General features: G+C 46.9%; 1 protein-coding gene across 1 annotated transcript in view; it reads left to right on the top strand.

The window, feature by feature from the left end:
• lingo1a (leucine rich repeat and Ig domain containing 1a) overlaps nt 1-17,851 on the top strand; it is a 158,038-nt gene that overhangs the window by 7,706 nt on the left and 132,481 nt on the right. The window lies entirely within an intron of this gene.

The following is a 17,851-nucleotide window of genomic DNA, read 5'->3' as shown; positions in this document are numbered from 1 at the left end:
CAGGTATCTACTGCTCTTGTCCTTCTAGATGGAAGTGGTCGTGGGTTTGGAAGGTGTTGTCTAAGGACCTTTGGTGAATTGCTGCAGTGCATCTTGTAGATAGTACACTCTGCTGCTACTGGGCTGAATGGCCTCCTTCTGCACTGTTGGGATTCTATGATTCTATCACTATGAGACGCAGTCCAGGAGGAAGGTGACATTGAGAGATACTCACCTCCTTTCTCAATCCCATCCACCCAGTTGCTCTCCACAGCCCAGTATTTGAGTGTCCGACCTGCTTTCAGCTGCTGTAGGGATGGGTTCTTTGTTCCGAGACGGGGAGGTGAATGAAGATTTTACCCTGTGTTTAAGCTTTATGTCTGTACAGGTTGAGCCTGTTGTTGTGAGGGAGAGGGAGAGTGAGGCCTGCACTGGGGTTGGTGGACCAACACCATTTGAGTTGGGAAATATTGAATGAAATATCTGGAGATCTCTGAGAGCCAAGCTCACCATTCCACTTTTCACCTCAGTCCTAACTCAGCGTATTGCCTCTTTTTGCATGGTTTTATTCTGATCGGAATGATCTGCGGGTATCCCATGATGCCCTGATGTTTGAGTGCAGTTGGCAAAACAAGATTAGGCTGAATCACTATATATGGTAATTGCTTTGCTCACTTACCTGCTTCTGCCAGTTGTCCTGCTGTGTGCAGATATTTCACTGACTGTCGCTAGGATCTGTATTGTGGTTGAGAAGCAGGAGGTCTCCGCCAGACATCAGTGAAAGCATTTGAGAGATTCCTATCCAGCCTTGGCAGCGAAGGACCTTGTCAGGAATGAATGAGAGCAACAACTGGATCCTCACAGACTGTTCCCAGGCTCAGTTAGAACCAGAATTCCTACAGCAGGTAGATGCAATGTGTTAATGTGATGGTTGCCTCGCTCTGGTTATTGCCGTGATGCAATATTCTCAGCTGAACTACACCTCAACGTCTTTTACAGTCATAGAGTCATAGAGGTTTACAGCATGGAAACAGGCCCTTCAGCCCAACCTGTCCATGCTGCCCTTTTTTTTAACCACTAAGCTACTCCCAGTTGCCCGCATTTGGCCCATATCCCTCTATACCCATCTTACCCATGTAACTGTCTAAACGCTTTTCAAAAGACAAAATTGTACCCGCCTCTACTACTGCCTCCGGCAGCTTGTTCCAGACACTCACCGCCCTCTGTGTGAAGAAATTGCCCCTCTGGACCCTTTTATATCTCTCCCCTCTCACCTTAAACCTATGTCCTCTAGTTTTAGACTCCCCTACCTTTGGGAAAAGATATTGACTATCTAGCTGATCTGTGCCCCTCATTATTTTATAGACCTCTATAAGATCACCCCTAAGCCTCCTACGCTCCAGAGAAAAAAGTCCCAGTCTATCCAGCCTCTCCTTATAACTCAAACCATCAAGTCCCAGTAGCATCTTAGTAAATCTTTTCTGCACTCTTTCTAGTTTAATAATATCCTTTCTATAATAGGGTGACCAGAACTGCACACAGTATTCCAAGTGTGGCCTTACCAGTGTCTTGTACAACTTTAACAAGACGTCCCAACTCCTGTATTCAATGTTCTGACCAATGAAACCAAGCATGCCGAATGCCTTCTTCACCACTCTGTCCACCTGTGACTCCACTTTCAAGGAAGCTATGAACCTGTGTTTTTCATCTCTGTCTCTCTCTCTCTCTTATTCTCTTTTCTATGCTGTCTGGTCTTCCTCATCTCTATCACTGCTTCATGCTCCCTCTTCTCTTGTTCTCCCTCTCTCACTCTATCAAGGATTTCACGCTCACTCTCACTCACTCTCATTTCTGTTTTCCTCGTGATTCCTCTCTATATCCCTCATTTGTTCATTCCCTGATGCCACACAGTTTCACTAAGAACATGGGCAAATAAGAACAAAGAACAGTATAGCACAGGAACAGGCCCTTTGGCCCTCCAAGCCCGTGCCAATCACGATGCCCCAACTAAACTAAAAATAAAACCTTGTGCCCTTACTCAGTCCGTATCCCTCTATTCCCTCCCTATTCATGGACCCATCCAGATGCCACGTGAGGTCACTCTCCTTAATTTGAATTCAGTTGTGTTGTTAGCAAGGATAGCATCATGGACGGATGGTGTCAGATCGCTATGGTCCCACTCACACTAAATTAACGACCTACCTGAGCATGGTTGGACGTTGTCACCTCAGTCACTTTTAACGATGAAATCACTCCAGGAGTTTGCACCAATCCCTTTAGGATTTTTTTGGGTTGACTGCTGTGCAAACTGTTCACAGTTGCTGTAATTCTCAATTCCCAAACTCTGATTAAAATGACCTCAAGTGTTTACATCTAACCTCTGATGGTTTCCTGTCCCACTTTAAATCTTGTTAATGCAATTGTCTCTTTAATTCAGAATACTTCATTTACCCTTTCTTGGCTTCTCCTGAACAATAGCTTCACCTCTGTTGACTTAACTTCAGTTGTGTGAAACACTCTTTCTGTCCCAATTCCCTGGTTATCTGGACTTTATTTGTTCCTGAGCAAGTTTGCATCTTTGCAAACCCCTGGTCCTGCCCAGCTTCTCCTGGCAGGGTTGAGAGCGGATCGCTCCAATGTGATCTGTCCCCAACTTCCAGTTGAAACTAAAGAACAAGGAAAAGCTCTCTGCCTCTGGGAAGTGGGCCTCCTGTTGCTAAGCAACGCCCCTGCTACTATATTTATTCTTCACACCATGACGCTCTCTCAGCAAAACAGAATCACATCTGAAACTTAACCAACTCCCCCACACACACAAACACCTTTGTCCAGCTTGAATCTAACGATAGGTTTTACCCTTCCTTCCACAGAAAGATTAAATTAAACCCTCTTAAAACTATACCTTATTTCTAATGTTTACCAATGCAAATATAAATCCCTTGAAACTACCTGTATTTTCCTGTGGAGAGTATCAGTAAAACTGGCCCAGAATGCTCTTGTGTACCTTAAAATGAAGAGCTGGAGGCCCACTTCCCAGAGGCAGAGAGCTTTTCCTTGTTCTTTAGTTTCAACTGGAAGTTGGGGACAGATCACATTGGAGCGATCCGCTCTCAACCCTGCCAGGAGAAGCTGGGCAGGACCAGGGGTTTGCAAAGATGCAAACTTGCTAAGGAACAAATAAAGTCCAGATAACCAGGGAATTGGGACAGAAAGAGTGTTTCACACAACTGAAGTTAAGTCAACAGAGGGTGAAGCTATTGTTCAGGAGAAGCCAAGAAAGGGTAAATGAAGTATTCTGAATTAAAGAGACAATTCCATTTTGAACTGGTTTTTCCCTCTGGGAAGTTGGATGTTTCCTTCAGTCACACTGTGCAATGAAGGAGTTACTGAATCCGTGCGGGTTCCACTCCACGTCTACATTATTCATCTTGGGTGGTCTCACTGTGTCTGTGACTCAGCTTTCTAATCATTAGAGGTGATTCTCTGTCCGATTTATGCCTGATTGAAGGAAAGCCCTGATTGGAAGCAAACGGAGTGATGGTGGGCTCCTGTGTGTGTGCCTCCGACCTCACTTATTGCGAGGAAGGAAAACCCTTTTGTTTGAAACGCTCAGTGGTGTTTTTCTGTTGTTCTGGGCGAAGTGAAGTCAGATTCTTTTGTATAAACCGAACCAAGCTCTGATTCTGCTTCCACAAACCTGGTTACACACTCACCCCATCCCCAAATAACTGTCCTCCGCCACCATTTTAACCAACCCACCCAGCCATGCTACCCTCATCTCTCCCGTCCTCCCAGGCCACTCTTCAAAGGGTGTGGGCATCACTGGCAAAGTTGTTTTCCATCCCCAATTGCCCTTGCAGACGGTGGTGGTGAGCTGCCTGTGGTGTAGGTACACCTACAGTGCTGTTAGATAGGGAGTTCCAGGATATTGATCCAGTGACAGTGAAGGAGCGACCGATATATTTCCAAGTAAGGGTAGTGCGAAACTGTGAGGGGAACTTGCAGATAGTGATGTCCCTATGTGTCTGCTGCCCTTACCCTTCTAGACGGTAGAGGGTTTGGGAGGTGCTGTCTAAGGAGCCTTGGTGAGTTTCTGAAGTGCAGGAACTCACCAGTAATATAAAAGAAGATGGGAAGAGTTTTTTTCAATAAATAAAAGGTAAGGGAGAAGAAAAAATAGCCATTGGACCACTGGAAACTGAGGCTGGAGAAGTAATAATAGGAAACAAAGCAATAGCAGAGGAACTGAATAGTTACTTTGCATCAGTCTTCACGGTGGAAGACACCAATGGGATGCCAGAGCTCCAGGAGAGTCAGGGGCACAGGGGAGTGTAGTGACCGTCACTAAGGAGAAGGTTCTGGGGAAACTGAAAGGTCTGAAGGTGGATAAATCACCTGGACCGGATGGACTACACCCCAGGGTTCTAAAAGAGATCGCTGAGGAAATTGTGGAGGCATTGGTGGTGATCTTTCAGGAATCACTGGAGGCAGGGAGGGTCCCAGAGGACTGGAAAGTAGCTAATGTAACACCGCTGTTTAAGAAGGGAGGGAGGCAGCAGACGGGAAATTATAGGCCTGTTAGCCTGACTTCAGTCATTGGCAAGACTTTAGAGTCCATTATTAAAGATGAGATCGCTGAGTGCTTGGAAGTGCCTGATAAAATAGGACTGAGTCAGCACAGCTTTGTCAAGGGGAGGTCATGTCTGACAAATCTGTTAGAGTTCTTTGAGGAGGTAACAAGGAAGTTAGATAAAGGAGAGCCAGTGGACGTGATTTACTTAGATTTCCAGAAGGCCTTTGACAAGGTGCCGCATAGGAGACTGTTAAATAAGTTAAGAACCCATGGTGTTAAGGGTAAGATCCTGGCATGGATAGAGGATTGGCTGACTGGCAGAAGGCAGAATGTGGGGATAAAGGGGTCTTTCTCAGGATGAAGCCGGTGACTAGTGGTGTGCCTCAGGGGTCGGTGCTGGGACCACAACTTTTCACAATATACATTAACGATTTGGAGGAAGGAACTGAAGGCACTGTTGCTAAGTTTGCAGATGATGCAAAGATATGTAGAGGGACAGGTAGTATTGAGGAAGCAGGGGGGCTGCAGAAGGACTTGGACAGGTTAGGAGAGTGGGCAAAGAAGTGGCAGATGGAATACAATGTGGAAAAATGTGAGGTTATGCACTTTGGAAGGAGGAATGGAGGCATAGACTATTTTCTAAATGGGAAAATGCTTAGCAAATCAGAAACACAAAGGGACTTGGGAGTCCTTGTTCAAGATTCTCTTAAGGTCAACGTGCGGGTTCAGTTGGCAGTTAGGAAGGCAAATGCAATGTTAGCATTCGTGTCGAGAGGGCTAGAATACAAGAGCAGGAATGTCAAGACAAGGAATACAAGACAAGATCGAGTCTGCTCCGCCATTCAATCATGGCTGATATTTTGCTCATCCCCATTCTCAGTTTTGGGCCCCGTATCTAAGGAAGGATGTGCCGGCCTTGGAAAAGGTCCAGAGGAGGTTCACGAGAATGATCCCTGGAATGAAGGGCTTGTTGTACGAGGAACGGTTGAGGACTCTGGGTCTGTACTCGGAGTTTAGAAGGATGAGGGAGGATCTTATTGAAACTTACAGGATACTGCAAGGCCTGGATAGAGTGGACGTGGAGAGGATGTTTCCACTAGTAGGAAAAACTAGAACCAGAGGGTACAACCTCAGGCTAAAGGGACGATCCTTTAAAACAGAGATGAGGAAGAATTTCCTCAGCCAGAGAGTGGTGAATCTGTGGAACTCTTTGCCGCAGAAGGCTGTGGAGGCCAGGTCATTGAGTGTCTTTAAGACAGAGATAGATAGGTTCTTGATTAATAAGGGGATCAGGGGTTATGGGGGAAAGGCAGGAGAATGGGGATGAGAAAAATATCAGCCATGATTGAATGGCGGAGCAGAGTCGATGGGCCGAGTGGCCTCATTCTGCTCCAATGTCTTATGGTCTTAATGCGTCTATCCAGCATTTCTTTTGGACCGTGGGAGGAAACCGGAGCACCCGGAGGAAACCCACGCAGACACGGGGAGAATGTGCAAACTCCACACAGACAGTGACCCGAGCCGGGAATCGAACCTGGGTCCCTGGCACTGTGAGGCAGCAGTGCTAACCCACTGTGCCACCGTGCCGCCATGTGATGGGTGTGACTCCAGAGCCACAGCGATGTGGTTGACTCTCGACTGTCCCTCTGAAATCCACTCGGTTGTGTTCAAGAAGGAAGCGCACCACCAACTTCTTAAGAATAGTTAAAGATGGGCAGTAAAATGCAGCTCTTAGCTGAATAAATGTAACAAAAGGGATTGTTGGTGTCAGAGCAGTTGGTCGGTGTCTGGTTGTGAATGTGGTTTCTACATGTCCCACAGCGACCCTGTTCACTTGCCAGAAAGAAGCTTTACTGTTTCTCTGCAGTCTCCAGTTTTATCGCTTTATCTGACATAATAACTACACAAAATATTGAACTTTACTGGACAGTAAAACAAGTGAATCGTGACAGTAATACAGGCCGGATTTTTATTGTCATTACTAAGTTCGACTCTCTCTTCGACTTGTGGAAAGTTATAAATCCTTTCAGTCTGCGTGTTCCAATTTGTGAGGTCAGGAATATTCTGCTTAAATGGTTCCCTTTCTCTTTGCCACTGTTCCTCTCAGCTATCTGCCTGGACCATCTGTCTTCAGAGGCTAGACTCAGAGCTACTTGTTTGAATCGACAAGTTAATAAATATTGTCAACAAAGGGAGCAGGATCTAACAGATTTAAACACCTATCCCGTTCAACCCTTTGAGAACACAGCAAAATACATAAATACATGGATCCCGCAGATAAATGTCAACAAATCGCAAAGCATCTTTGTATTTGAACTGAATGACTCGCCTCCGCATGACATCAGTTATAAGGAGAGGCTGGATAGACTGGGACTTTTTTCTCTGGAGGGTAGAAGGCTGAGGGGTGATCTTATAGAGGTCTATAAAATAATGAGGAGCGCAGATTAGCTAGATAGTCAATATCTTTTCCCAAAGGTAGGGGAGTCTAAAACTAGAGGGCATAGGTTTAAGGTGAGAGGGGAGAGATACAAAAGGGTCCAAGGGGCAATTTTTTTCACACAGAGGGTGGTGAGTGTTTGGAACGAGCTGCCAGAGGTAGTAGTAGAGGCGGGTACAATTTTGTCTTTTAAAAAGCATTTAGATAGTTACATGGATAAGATGGGTATCGAGGGATATGGGCCAAATGCTTAGGGGTTTTTAAAAAAAGGGCGGCATGGACAAGTTGGGCTGAAGGGCCTGTTTCCATGCTGTAAACCTCTATGACTCTATGACGCACTCCCTTCCCAGACAAACCAGCTCACACTTAGAACAATATCCATCACGCAAATCATCCATTGACTCTGTCTACACTTCCCGCTGCCTCGGCAAAGCAGCCAGCATAATTAAGGACCCCACGCACCCCGGACATTCTCTCTTCCACCTTCTTCCGTCGGGAAAAAGATACAAAAGTCTGAGGTCACGTACCAGCCGACTCAAGAACAGCTTCTTCCCTGCTGCTGTCAGACTTTTGAATGGACCGACCTCGCATTAAGTTGATCTTTCTCTACGCCCTAGCGATGACTGTAACACTACATTCTGCACCCTCTCCTTTCCTTCTCTATGAACGGTATGCTTTGTCTGTATAGCGCGCAAGAAACAATAGTTTTAACTCCAAAAGAGAAAATGCTGGAAAATCTCAGCAGGTCTGGCAGCATCTGTAAGGAGAGAAAAGAGCTGACGTTTCGAGTCCGGATGACCCTTTGTCAAAGTCCTTTAATACTTTTCATTGTATACTAATACATGAGACAATAATAAATCAAATCAAATCAAAATCAAATCAAAATCCATATCTGTGGCTGAAGCTGGTTTCTAAGATCTCGGTCCAGAAGCGGTCCAGCCCGATCTTCCATGAAACTGTTTGATTGCCGGGGAACGGGTGTTCGGCACGGTGATAACAGGAATGTTGAAGGACGTGGAGGGATTGAGAAACTAGTCCCTCTCTCAAATCCTCCAGCTCCCCGAATCTGCCACAGTTCCATTACATAAACAACAAAACCTGCGGTAAGATTTGCCACCTCATTAAGAGTGCCACACTCGGCCCGTGGTGAGGAAAGATCCAGCAGATAGAATAGGATTAAATTCTCTGAAAAAACATTGCATTGAGGAATCCTGAACAATTCTTCCCAGGGATTAGAAATGGCCCAATTTAAACAGGAGATTTACATTAATGCCCAGGGAAGGATCAGTAATATTAGATGACTTGCAGGTAATTTCTTTCACCAATGATCACTATAGCTTCAGTACTTTAAGAGCTTAGATTCACACAAACTGTGAGGTATTAATTAAATGGAACTTTCAGCAGTTGATGAAAGGGTTAATGTGCGGCGTTCCAGATTCCCTGCTATTCTCAGAATCATAGAGTCACAGAGGTTCACAGCAAGGAAACAGGCCCTTCAGCCCAACTTGTCCATGCCGCCCCTTTTTTTTAACCCCTAAGCTAGTCCCAATTGCCTGCATTTGGCCCATATCCCTTTACTCTGTATCTAACCCCGTGCTGTACCTGTCCTGGGAGTGTTTGATGGGGGACAGTGTAGAGGGAGCTTTACTCTGTATCTAACCCCATGCTGTACCTGTCCTGGGAGTGTTTGATGGGGATTGTGCGGAGGGAGCTTTACCCTGTATCTAACCCCGTGCTGTACCTGTCCTGGGAGTGTTTGATAGGGACTGTGTGGAGGGAGCTTTACTCTGTATCTAACCCCGTGCTGTACCTGTCCTGGGAGTGTTTGATGGGGGACAGTGTAGAGGGAGCTTTACTCTGTATCTAACCCCGTGCTGTACCTGTCCTGGGAGTGTTTGATGGGCATGATGTGGAGATGCCGGCATTGGACTGGGGTAAACACAGTAAGAGTTTTAACAACACCAGGTTAAAGTCCAACAGGTTTATTTGGTAGCAAATGCCATTCGCTTTCGGAGCGCTACTCCTTCGTCAGATGGAGTGGAAATTCTGTAACTAACCCCGTGCTGTACCTGTCCTGGGAGTGTTTGATGGAGGCAGTGTAGAGGGAGCGTTACTCTGTATCTAACCCCGTGCTGTGCCTGTCCTGGGAGTGTTTGATGGGGACAGTGTAGAGGAAGCTTTACTCTGTATCTAACCCCGTGCTGTATCTGTCCTGGGAGTGTTTGATGGGGGCAGTGTAGAGGGAGCTTTACTCTGTATCTAACCCCGTGCTGTACCTGTCCTGGGAGTGTTTGATGGGGAACAGTGTAGAGGGAGCTTTACTCTGTATCTAACCCCGTGCTGTATCTGTCCTGGGAGTGTTTGATGGGGGCAGTGTAGAGGGAGCTTTACTCTGTATCTAACCCCGTGCTGTATTTAAGGTGGTGGATGGGGTGTCAATCAAGTGGGATGCTTTGGCCTGGATGGTGTCGAGCTTTTTTGGTGTTATCGGAGCTGCACCAATCCAGGCAGGTGGAGAGGATCACACTCTCAGCACACTGCTCTCTTGTGCCTTTTAGATGGTGGACAGGCTTTGGGGAGTCAGGAGGTGAGTTACCCGCCATAGAATTCCCAGCCTCCAACCTGCTCTTGCAGCCACAGTGTTTATATGGCTGGTCCAGTTCAGGTTCTGGTCAATGGTAACCCCCAGGATGTTGATAATGGGGGATTCAGTGATGCTAATGCCATTGAACGTCAAGGGGCGATGGTGGACTCTCTCTTTTTGGTGATGGTCATTGCCTGGCACTTGTGTGGTGTGAATGTCACTTTCCACTTGTCAGCCCAAGCCTGGATATCATCCAGATCTTGCTGCATTTGAACATGGGCTGCTTCAGTATCTGAGGAGTTGCGAATGGTGCTGAACATTGTGCAATCATTGGTGAACATCCCCACTTCTGACCTTATGATGGAGGGAAAGTCATTGATGAAGCAGCTGAAGATTGTTGGGCCTCGGACACTACCCTGAGGGACTCCTGCAGAGATGTCCTGGAGCTGAGCTGGTGATGAGAAGTCAAGTAGGTTTTTCACTATTGTTAGTGCCTTCAACACCAGCCACAGACGCAGTCTATCAATATGTTCTTTAGGACTTGGCTAGCTTGGTGATGAGCATTGAAGTCCTCCATCCTCAGAGGTACATGGCAGCACAGTGGTTAGCACTACTGCCTCACAGCGCCAGGGACCCAGGTTTGATTCCCAGCTTGGGTCACTGTCTGTGTGGAGTTTGCACATTCTCCCCGTGTCTGTGTGGGTTTCCTCCGGGTGCTCCAGTTTCCTCCCACACTCCAAAGATGTGCAGGTTTGGTGGATTGACCATGCTAAATTGCCCCTTAGTGTCCCAGGATGTGTAGGTTAGGGGGATTAGCATGGTAAATACGCTGGGTTACAAGGATAGGGCAGGGTATGGGCCTGGGTGGGAGAGACAGTGCAGACTCGATGGGCCGAATGGCCTCTTTCTGCACTGTAGGAATTCTATAATTCTTTGCTCTGAATACATTGTGAACCCTTTGCTAGCCTCAGTGTTTCCCCCAGTTGGTGTTCAAGATGGAGGAGTACTGATTCATCATCTGGGGTCTAACCTGATGCAGTGAGACCAGTGGGTTCCGGAGTCAGTGTTGAGAAGTCCTGGGGAAAGTCCCTCCCGATGGTATAGCACAGTGCCAGCACCTCCGCTGGGACAGGGTATAGCCTGGGATGGTGAGCTGGTGTCCAGGACATTATCTAGTAATAAGCTTAGGCACTGCGTTACAATTTTCGCAATGGGAAGAGGTCATTCTCTTCCTGGAGGCCATTTGCCGTTCCGTTCAATTATCCCTGGGCTAAGCTTTGAAGAGATTCTATCAGATTTGAATTCAGTTTCGAACAATAAATCAATTATTAATTTGTTGCCTGCTCCTTAATCAAAGTGAAACTAATTACATCAGTTGCTATTGCTCATTTTCTGATCTGCCAATTTCTTGATGTATATGTGTCGGTTCTGGAGAAGACAGCCACAATATTTGTGTGATACACGGACAAAGGAATGTGTAAAGAAAGAACGCTCCTTCAGACAGATATCATCCAAATGTAGGAAAAGGAGGAGGCCATTCAGCCCCTTCACCCTCTTCTGCCATTTTATTAGATTATGGTTGACCTGAGTTCACTCACCATTATCCCAGACGCCTTCATTAAAAGCCTTAACGAGCAAAGATCTTTCAATCAGTTTTGAAAACTCCAGCTGAGATGAGAGTGACTGCCCTTGAGTTCCTCAGGGTAGTGTCCTCGGCCCAACAACCTTCAGCTGCTTCAAGAATCACCTTCCCTTCGTCATAAGTCTGCAAAGGGATATAGATGGTCTAAGTGAGTGGGCGAGGGTCTGGCAGATGGAGTATAATGTTGGTAAATGTGAGGTCATCCATTTTGGTAGGAATAACAGCAAAATGGACTATTATTTGAATGGTAAAAAATTGCAGCATGCTGCTGTGCAGAGGGACCTGGGTGTCCTTGTGCAGGAATCTCAAGGAGTTGGTTTGCAGGTGCAGCAGGTAATTAAGAAGGCAAATGGAATTTTGTCCTTCATTGCGAGAGGGATGGAGTTTAAAAACAGCGAGGTTATGTTGCAGCTGTATAAGGTGCTGGTGAGGCCACACCTGGAGTACTGTGTACAGTTTTAGTCTCCTTACTTGAGAAGGGATATACTGGCACTGGAGGGGGTGCAGAGGAGATTCACTAGGTTGATTCGGAGTTGAGAGGGTTGGCTTATGAGGAGAGATTGAATAGACTGGGACTATACTCATTGGAATTCAGAAGAATGAGGGGAGATCTTATAGAAACATATAAGATTATGAAGGGAATAGATAAGATAGAAGCAGGGAAGTTGTTTCCACTGGCAGGTGAAACTAGAACTAGGGGCATGACCTCAAAATAAGGGGGAGCAGATTTAGGACTGAGTTGAGGAGAAACTTCTTCACACAAAGGGTTGTGAATCTGTGGAACTCTCTGCCCAGTGAAGCAGTTGAGGCTACCTCGTTGAATGTTTTTAAGGCAAGGATAGATAAATGTTTGAACAGGAAAGGAATTAAGGGTTATGGTGAGTGGGCGGGTAAGTGGAGCTGAGTCCATAAAAAGATCAGCCATGATCTTATTGAATGGCGGAGCAGGCTCGAGGGGCCAGATGGCCTACTCCTGCTCCTAGTTCTTATGTTCTTATAAGGTCAGAAGTGGGAATGTTCGTTGATCACTGCACAATGTTCAGCAACTCCTCAGATACTGAAGCATTCCGTGTCCAAATGCAGTAAACTTGGACCTTATCCAGGCCTGGGCTGATAAGTGACGAGTAACATTCACACCATTTAATTTAGATAAATGCGAGGTGATGCATTTTGGTGGATGGAACCAGGGCAGGACTTACTCAGTTAATGTAGGGCGTTGGGGAGAGTTACAGAACAAAGAGATCTTGGGGTACAGGCTCATAGCTCCTTGAAAGTGGAGTCACAGGTGGACAGAGTGGTGAAGAAGGCATTCGGCATGGTTGGTTTCATCAGTCAGAACATTGAATACAGGAGTTGGGACGTCTTGTTGAAGTTAAACAAGACATTGGTAAGGCCACACTTGGAGTACTGTGTACAGTTCTGGTCACCCTATTATAGAAAGAATATTATTAAACCAGAAAGAGTGCAGAAAAGATTTACTCGGATGCGACCGGGGCTTGATGGTTTGAGTTATAAGAAGAGGCTGAATAGACTGGGACATTTTTCTCTGGAGCGTAGGAGGCTGAGGGGTGATCTTATAGAGGTCTATAAAATAATGAGGGACATAGATAAAGTAGATAGTCAACATCTTTTCCCAAAGATACAGGAGTCCAGAACTAGAGGGCACACGTTTAAGGTGAGAGGGGAAAGATACAAAAGTGTCCAGACGGGCAATTTTTTCACACAGAGGGTGGTGAGTGTCTGGAACAAGCTGCCAGAGGTAGTAGTAGAGGCGGGTACAATTTTGTATTTTAAAAAGCATTTAGACAGTTACATGGGTAAGATGGGTATAGAGGGATATGGGCCAAATGGGGGCAATTGGGATTAGCTTAATGGTAAAAACTGGGCGGCATGGACAAGTTGGGCCGAAGGACCTGTTTCCATGCTGTAAACCTCTATGACTCTCTGACACACAAGTGCCAGGCAATGACCATCTCTAACAGCAGAGAATCCAACCAACTGCCTTGACATTCAATGGCATTACCATAGCTGAATCCCCAACTATCAACATCCTGGAGTTTCCATTGACCAGAAACGGGACTGGACCAGCCATATAAATACTGTGGCTACAAGAATAGGTCAGAGGCTGGGAACCCTGCAGAGAGTAACTCACTTCCTGCCTCCCCAAAGTCTATCTACAAGGCACCAGTCCTGGTGGGCCACTCTCCAACTGCCTGGATGAGTGCAGCTCCCACAACACTCAAAAGATTCAACACCGACCTGAACAAAGCAGCCCACTTGACCAGTACACCATGCAGCCATGTTCAACACATTCACTCCCTCCACCACCGACACAGCAGTGTGTACCATCTACAAGATGCACTGCAGGAACTCACCAAGACTCCCTCGACAGCACCTCCCAAACCCACAACCGCTACAAAGACAAGGGCAGCAGACACATTGGATAATCTAATCCTTCACCTCAGCTCATTACTGCCTCAATGGGATCAGGAGAAACAACACCCTCTGGCTGCTTTCTATCTCCAAACGTCAGGACATATTGGCCAGGATTCTCCAGGATCTTCTGGTCCTGCCGCCCACAGCGCGCCCCTGCCACGGGTTTCCCGCGTCGTGGGGTGGAGTCGATGGGAAATCCCACTGGCAGAGACAGGACCAGAAGATCCCACCACTGGCAACCAGCACGCCACCTCCCATTGCGAGAGAGATGCCTCGGGAGACCAGAGCATCCCAGCCATTATTCTCTGTACCTGGGAAAGAGAAACAGAGAGAGAGAGGAGAGAGAGATAGAGATGGTGGGAGACAGAAAGACAGTGGAAGAGAGAGAGATAGTGAGAGAGAGTGAAAGAGAGAGATGGTGGGGAAGAGAGAGAGAGAGTGGGGAGACAGGGAAAAAGTGAGAGATAATGAGAGAAAGAGACTTTGATTTCATTTATTATTGTCACATATTTATTTATTAGTGTCACTAGTAGGCTTACATTAACACTGCAATGAAGTTACTGTGAAAATCCCCTAGTCGCCACACTCTGGCGCCTGTTCGGGTACACTGAGGGAGAATTTAGCATGGCCAATTCACCCTAACCAGCACGTCTTTCAGACTGTGGGAGGAAACTGAAGCACCCGGAGGAAACCCACGCAGACACGGGGAGAACGTGCAAACTCCACAAAGACAGTGGCCCAAGGCGGGAATCGAACCCGGGTCCCTGGCGCTGTGAGGCAGCAGTGTTAACCACTGTGCTACCGTGCCGTCCACGCACCACTGTGCTGCCCATATGAATGTATAGGGATACAGTGAAAAGTATTGTTTCTTGTGCGCTGTGCAGACAAAACATACCGTTCATAGAGTACATAGGGGAGAAGGAAAGGAGAGAGTGCAGAATATAGTGTTACAGTCACAGCTAGGGTGTAGAGAAAGATTAATTTAAAATAAGGTAGGTCCATTCAAAAGTCTGACAGCAGCAGGGAAGAAGCTGTTCTTGAGTCGGTTGCTATGTGATCTCAGACTTTTGAATGTTTTTCCCGACGGAAGAAGGTGGAAGAGAGAATGTCCGGGATGCGTGGGGTCCTTAATTATTCTGGCTGCATTGCCGAGGCAGTGGGAAGTGTAGACAGAGTCAATGGATGGGAGGCTGGTTTGCGTGATGGATTGGGCTACATTCACAACCCTTTGTAGTTCCTTGCGTTCTTGGGCAGAGCAGGAGCCAGACCAAGCTGTGATACAACCAGAAAGAATGCTTTCTATGGTGCATCTGTAAAGGTTGGTGAGAGTCATAACTTCTGAGAAAGTAGAGGCGTTGATGGGCTTTCTTAACTATAGCGTCAATGTGAAGGGGCAGATAGTGGGAATGCGCCAGACAGGAATTAGAGAGAGAAAGATAAAAGGGGGAGAGAGTAAACTCCAATAGTGATGACATCTCCAAACATTTTCTGTGAAACACTTTGGGACGTCCTGAGATTGTGAAAGGTGCCACAGAAATGCAGGTCTTTATTGTTAAGCTGAGTTGGTAATTTCCACCTTGATGCATGTATATATTGTTGTTATTGACCTGCCTTTTGTACTGGGACTAAAATAAGGAGATTGCTTTGTGAAGGCTGTTCACGGCTGCTTCAGTTGTAGTCTTGTATCTTTCTGTTTGGACTCAGAGCTCCCGATTGCGAGTTGCGTGCAGTTCTGTGAGTCTGGGCCGTGTGTATAAAATATCCTCCATTGAAGATTCGGATTTCTCCTCAGTCTGAAACCAAACTAAATGAAGAATGGAATTCCTCAACTCTCTCCGAATAAAATTGGAGAGGCCAGCAATAGGACAACTCTCACCCAATGGATCCTGTTCTGTGTGGCTATCGCATCATGGAATGGGAGCTCACAGCAGGAGGCCATTCAACCCATTGCATCTGTGCTGACTCTTTGTAAGAATCGTAGAATCCCTACAGTGCAGAAGGAGGCCACTCAGCCCATCGAGTCTGCACCGACCACAATCCCTCCCAAGCCCTATTCCCGTAACCCCACATATTTATCCTGCTAATCCCCTGACACTAGAGTCAATTTAGCATGGCCAATCAACCTAACCCGCACATTCTTTAGACTGTGGGAGGAAACCGGAGCACCCGGAGGAAACCCACGCAGACACGGGGAGAATGTGCAAACTCCACACAGACAGTGATCCAAACTGGGAATCGAACCTGGGTCCCCGGTGCTGTGAGGCAGCAGCGCTAACCATTGCGTCACCGTGTCGCCTTTCCTATTAGTTCCATTCTCCTGTTCTTTCCCTCCAGCCCTGCAAATATTTATTCCATTCCATTTGGAATCTTGTTGAATCTGCTTCCAGTGCCCTTCCCAACAGCACATTTTCTCCTTGGAGAGACGTAGGATGAGAGGGGACCTAATAGAGGTATATAAGATGTTGAGAGGCATAGATCGGGTGGACTCTCAGAGGCTTTTTCCCAGGGTGGAAATAGCTGCTACGAGAAGACACAGGTTTAAGGTGCTGGGGGGTAGGTACAGGGGAAATGTCAGGGGGAAGTTTTTCACACAGAGGGTGGTGGGCGAGTGGAATCGGCTGCCGTCAGGGGTGGTGGAGGCAAACTCAATAGGGTCTTTTAAGAGACTCCTGGATGAGTACATGGGACTTAATAGGATGGAGGGTTATAGGTAGGCCTAAAAGGTAGGGATATGTTCGGCACAACTTGTGGGGCCGAAGGGCCTGTTTGTGCTGTAGTTTTTCTATGTTTCTATTCCAGATCAGAGCAAGTCGCTGTGTAAAAACGATGCTCTCTCATCTTCCGCCTCTATATTTTTTATCAGTCGGCTCAAATTTGTTTGCTCTGGTTAGCAACCTTCTGTCACTGGAAAGCGTTTATCTTTCTTCACGGCACCTCCACATCATTTCTTTATGGAATCAGAACCCTTCCAGGACTTTGAACACCTGGATCAAACCTCCTCTTATCCTTCCTGCTCTGGGGTGAACTTTCATCCAGCACAGCGCTCAGGTCTACTCTGCTCAATATTAAGTTGCAGCTTTCATTAACTCTCAGACAGAGGGGTGGGGAGAAGCTGTTCGAACCCATCACTCAGCAGCGGATGTGTGTGAACACAAGGCGAGTTTCAAATCCTTCAAACAAACAGATTTGTCGGATATCAAAAGACACAAAGGTTCTGTTGACATTTAATGTCAAACTGCATCTGCAATGCACCGAGAGTCAGGATTAACACAAAGCCAGCGCCCTGGAGCCGGTCTCCATGGGAAAGGATGCACAGCTCCAGGTATACCCAGAACCTCTCCTCTCCACAATGGTCAGAGAATGCTGATTACTGACCATTTGATTAAATCCTCAAACTGTTATCCACTGAACTTCCTCCAGGAGCGTCAAACATCTGAACTGTGTTAGATTACAAGTTGGAACTGGGCGTTTTAACCTTTGAAAGGTCCCAGGTGTGGCCACGGTTGGAATAGTGTTGTGTAATGTTGTGAGGCGCCGCCTTTTGACTGATTGAATCTGGGACAGTCTGTACCTGCTGATATTTGGATTTGGTGTTAGTGCAGATTTCTCAAATGGAGTTGGTGCCAGAGGAAGTGGCCAGAATCTAAAAGCTGCCCAGGGTGGAGGTGAGAAAGGCAGTCAGACTGTGTGACTCGGGGTTCTGAGGTTGCTGCACTGTCTGTGCTGCTCTCTTCCCCCACCATAAGACCATAAGACATAGGAGCAGAATCAGGCCACTCGGCCCATCGAGTCTGCTCCGCCATTCAATCGTGGCTGATATTTTTCTCATCCCCACATGCGACATTAACCTGAGGCTCCACCTCCCGGTTCGGGTGGATGTCAAAGATCCCAGGGCACTATTTCAAAGAAGACCGGGAGGAAAGGGTTCACCCCACTGTCAATGGGGGGAGTGGGGAGGGAGGTACCAGCTCCTTCTCTCTCTCAATTCCCGCACCATCTTTTCCCTTGATGGTCAGTCTATTTTCCTCTGCTTTCCTGCAGTGATTCCCATTCCAAGTCTGTGATCCAGGATGTGATATCAGTGTATTTCCCATACTGATTGGTGCAGGTTTTGTACAGCGTGTCTCGGGATCGCCCCAATCTTAGCTCTATCTCTCGCCCTATACGGATCCCACACATAGTTGGCACACATACTCGGGG

This window comes from Mustelus asterias, chromosome 29 (assembly GCF_964213995.1).
Source record: "Mustelus asterias chromosome 29, sMusAst1.hap1.1, whole genome shotgun sequence".
NCBI classification, from domain to species: Eukaryota; Metazoa; Chordata; class Chondrichthyes; order Carcharhiniformes; family Triakidae; genus Mustelus; species Mustelus asterias.
The sequence above is the reverse complement of the archived record's forward strand: the minus strand, read 5'-3'. Positions and strand labels throughout refer to the sequence as shown.